Here is a 4,571-nt window from a genome sequence, read left to right on the forward strand (position 1 = left end):
AATACCACCACAATTTATAATAGTATATGAGCATTTTGACATTGGAGTATAAATTTATGCGCCAAAAAGAGGGTACTGTCATACTTGCCAAACTCCATATGAAAAAAAATCCGTTGTCCCCCCTCTGATAAATTCAGGCGATAAAGCAACTAGTAGTGTCTAAATAAACTGGTTCATGATATCTAGGGATGAATCGATACAAGTAAATACGAGTAAATACTCGATACTTTTGATTCGATACAAAGTACTTTTGGTATCGACAATTTTCATGGGAATTTCAAATCTTGATCTTATCATTCGATTTACTCATTTAATAGGAATAATGTTATGATAAAACTTTGAAAAAATTAAAAAATCATTCTAAAAAACCGATTTGTTTTATAGATAAATTGTGTACGCAAAAAAATGTATCTGAAAATTGATCAATTTTTGGCGAGACAGAGTTATGGATGACTATTTCACAGTGACAAAATTTTACTTAAAAAATATGTGAGTACTCATATGATACGAGTAGGTATCGATACTTTTCATTCGATATTTAGTGGTATCGATACTTTTATACGATACTACTTGGAAGTAAAAGTATCGATACTTTCGTGGTATCGTTTCATCCCTAATGATATCGTTTTAAATTTATTTCGGTCGTTAAATTTTTATTCTATGAATTCCTAGAAATAATTTCGGAAAGTTTTGGTTCTTTAATGGGTTGTTAGTGGCTTGTGTGTTTCGGAAGAGAACCTATCAGAGTCTCATCGGGCATTTGTTACATCGCGGCTTTGCGGCAGCTTCGCTGCCTGGCGCGAAAGCAAAGTTAGTTTAGTGAGTTTCCCCGCGTGGTTCACTTCCTCCTTCATGTCGTGGAGTCTTCGCAGCAAGGCAAGAGCGGCTTCTTGACGGGGTGGTCATGAGTGTAGTACTCATACTTGTGGTACTCGAGGAACTCTAGGACGGATTTATGGTGGTCCTTATTGACAGGCATCACTTTCACGCCCTCGCTGCAGAGCCGAAATGTACATTTCAGCGCTTTAGCGATTAATTGGCGAATTTTCGGGCGCAAATCCGGCGAATTACCCTTCACAAACACAGGCGGGCACTTCTCCTTCCGCTCAGGTTGCACCTGTGGCAGCTTCGATTGCTGCTTCTTCCTCTTTTTCGGCGGATTGCCGGCGTCGTCAAGCGGCAACGGCGAGAATATGTTGCTCTGCAAAAGCTGCTTGGAGGGTTACCCGCACCTCCAAGAGCAGTGCGCTTAGGATCTTTTCCCGTGACCGAATCGACCACCAAATCTCCCATGACGGGTTCAGGAGAAAATAACGCCAACACGGCGGAACGAAAACGTAAACAACGATCAAACGAGATAAAACACTTGGAAAAAATGCGCAAGCAAAAGCACGCGCTTATGCGCTGCTGTCACGAACTCGAATGACTGAACTCGTTAGAGCTATCATTTTACCATAACATCAGAACAACTCTAGCTGAAGCTCCGCCCCTATGATGAATAAGACCTCTTGTTGGCTCCTCCTTCATCTTGACCGACCAAGCGAAAATAGTTTGTATGTTTGTATTAACGACACCTTACCATTTTGGGATATTCTCTTAATTGGTCACGAAAATCTTGAAAATCTGCTATGCGCGTATTACATTTTATCTCTAGAATATTGGATTTGGCGAGTTTCTAACGCGAAGGGTATTAAAAGTAGGGTATTAAAAGTTAAAAGTTCCGTTTTCTTTGAAGACATACATTTGCTATCTCCATCTGCTGCGTCATGCTGCAGTGGATTATAAAACTGTTCTCGAGGCTCCAGGTGGAGAGTGGAATAATAGCTGCCTTCATACAGCGAATCGGCAGATGCGTGCTGGTTCCCCAATGTACAGGAATGCGAACAGCGACTAATGGCAACCAATTGCGAAAATTGGCTCTAAAAAGCCGGAAGTTAACTCCTTCAGAGGCAACTGGTTGACCGAGGCTGTTTCTCGCAGGAAAACAAAATAGACACGATGCCGACTGGACATTGATTTTTAATAAACTCCTTCATGAATCAAGTTTCGTCCTGAAAAGGGCGGTTCTTTAATGCTGATTTAGAAAATTATTCAATTATCTCAATCTGTGCTATGGACGAGGATTCCCGGATAAAAAATATCATTAAAATATCATAAATTTTATTGTTACAACACCATTTAAAACATAATTTTTACCATTGAATATAATGGAATTTTGACAATAAAATCACATGAGAAATAATGGTTTTCCACGATAAAATGAATGGTAAATGGGACTTTTACAATTAAAAAGGGGGGTTGTTATGTATCTTTACAATAAAAAAATCGAAAATTTTCCATACAAAATTCAGAGCAAAACAATTGATTTTACGGTTCTTCAATGGGATGATTTCGAGCGACAAAACAATAGAAAATATTGTGTTTTAAATGTTTTCAATTACTGTTTCTATTGTTTTACAATAGAAATACAACAGGATTTAGAATACATTATACTCCAATATTACAATAAAAATACAATAGAATTAATTGTTTTACAAATTATTTTATTTTCCTCTGGTTGTTTAGCATATCTTTAGACGAATCCAGCGCACTACCAGGGATTATTAGTTCCTGGCACTACTTCCAAAGTTAAGTGGGTTGCCTGTATCTGGAGAAAAAACCAACATCGGTTTAAAAAGCGTACTAACTTTGTTCCGAATAGACAATACATATAGATATAAACCTGTGAAAAATGTAAATTATAAAAGAATGTCAGTTTTATTAGAAAAAATACGTCGAGAAGAAAAGAAAAAATTACCTGCATCAGTTCTTATTATATCCCGTTGGTGAGATTGGCCAATGGTAGCCACTGAACGATCTTCAATCAGTGACCAGCAAGCAGCAGTATTTTATTTATCATAAGCTTCATTTCTGTAAAGGAACAAGGATACATGTTACCAGGCATGTCATCAGGTATTATGATGATAAAATTTTCATTTATTTTTTGTTCGGGATGAACCACTGCGTTCATTATGTACATTGAACTTTTGTAGTATAAGATTACGATTACCGGTGGTGAGTATAAACCGTTTGTCAGCGCAGAATCATTATTTGACACTTTACCGGTCGCTACTAAACGCGCTGCTAAAACAGTAGCGCAGCTGACAGGTGACCAAATTGACCAAATAACAGCGCTACTATTTGATGAACTATCAAACGTCGAACGTCACCGATACGGAATGCAGCCACCGAAATGATAACCGAAAATACCGAAAATAGTGACCGATGCGAAAAAGAGTGACTAATCTAAAATGACAGTACAGTGAGAGTGATCAAAATACTCGCGCCCAGTAATGATGCTCTAACGCGCTTCAACACTTTGAATACTCACCACGGTACAGAAGCCATTGTGATCTACCGCTTTTCCAGCAGCAGAAACTTAACTGCAATGAAAAAAACACTTTCTGCACCATACAGTTTCATTATTTTCATCTCTTCACTAATTATAAACAAAACTGTACACGCTCAAATGAATCCAGCCATTCTCCGAGTAAAATTATAAGCAAAAGTTTTTGTTCCCTTTCATTTTTTTGAAATCAAAGTTTTATTGCAAAAAATTTCTAGACCTGCAACTAGACCTGCAATATGAAAATATATACTTGAGAACCGGTATAACATTTTTATTTATTTAACAAACAAAGCTATTGTAATTTTATTGTTTTCAATTGTTATTTCATCAATATAATAAATCCATGAAATATTCCAAAATTATATTAATTCAATAACATTAGACGGATTTCCAAATCATCCAACCCAAATACTTTTAAAAATTGTTTAGTTTTTGGATGAGCAATACTAAACATAAGCGAACAATAAAAATATAATAGAATATATCAGAAACATTTAAATATACTGTTATTTTAATGTACGTACAATAAAGATCTTTTACAACCGTGAACATTTTACAATAAGCATACAATAGTTTGTATTGTTTGCCACACAATCTATTGTATTTCAATGGGTTATATCATACAAGTTACTGTAAATTTTTATCCGGGTTGGCTCAACCCGATCTACTGCTTCTGTACTGGCGATCCGCTCAAATTGCCGTCCGAAAATCGAATGGTGCGAAATCACTGTTTTCTTGATGATGAAATCACTCAACCAGCCTACTGCTTGTCGATCCGCCGAAAATGCTGTTGGTGCAGACGATGTTGGCTTGCTACTGAATGCTGCTGAATGCTTTTATGCCTTCTCACCAGACCCAGCGGCAGCTCATTCGCTGGTATCTGCACCAATCAGAACGTTGGAATGGAATGACGCAAGAATGATGCGGTACCCATATTTATAGGTTTTCGTGCACTCAATGTTTTGCTTTGAAAACAATTTTAGGCCCATTGAAACAAGTTTTTCGAGTCATATCAAGCATGAATATGAAAGGCATACTTAAAATCTGTCTATTAAAGGGTTTTCCGCGGAAATCCGTTAATTGAGAAGCACTATGACTTTCAAAATCTTTTCACAGAAGTCGTGGTTGATCCGGTAGACCATTTGAATGAATTTTCAGGGCGATTTTGAGATCCTTCAACATC

At 37.1% G+C, this 4,571-nt stretch overlaps 1 long non-coding RNA gene across 1 annotated transcript; it reads right to left on the bottom strand.

Annotated features, from left to right (window-relative positions):
- Positions 1-2,652: 2,652 nt before the first annotated feature.
- On the bottom strand, positions 2,653-3,477 carry LOC134215648 (uncharacterized). Its single transcript, XR_009980255.1, has 3 exons — positions 3,371-3,477; positions 2,798-2,910; positions 2,653-2,722 (listed from the first exon to the last, which is right to left on the bottom strand). It is a non-coding gene; the product is annotated as an uncharacterized LOC134215648 (long non-coding RNA).
- Between the last annotated feature and the right edge of the window lie 1,094 nt (positions 3,478-4,571).

This window comes from Armigeres subalbatus, chromosome 2 (assembly GCF_024139115.2).
Source record: "Armigeres subalbatus isolate Guangzhou_Male chromosome 2, GZ_Asu_2, whole genome shotgun sequence".
In the NCBI taxonomy this organism is placed as follows: domain Eukaryota; kingdom Metazoa; phylum Arthropoda; class Insecta; order Diptera; family Culicidae; genus Armigeres; species Armigeres subalbatus.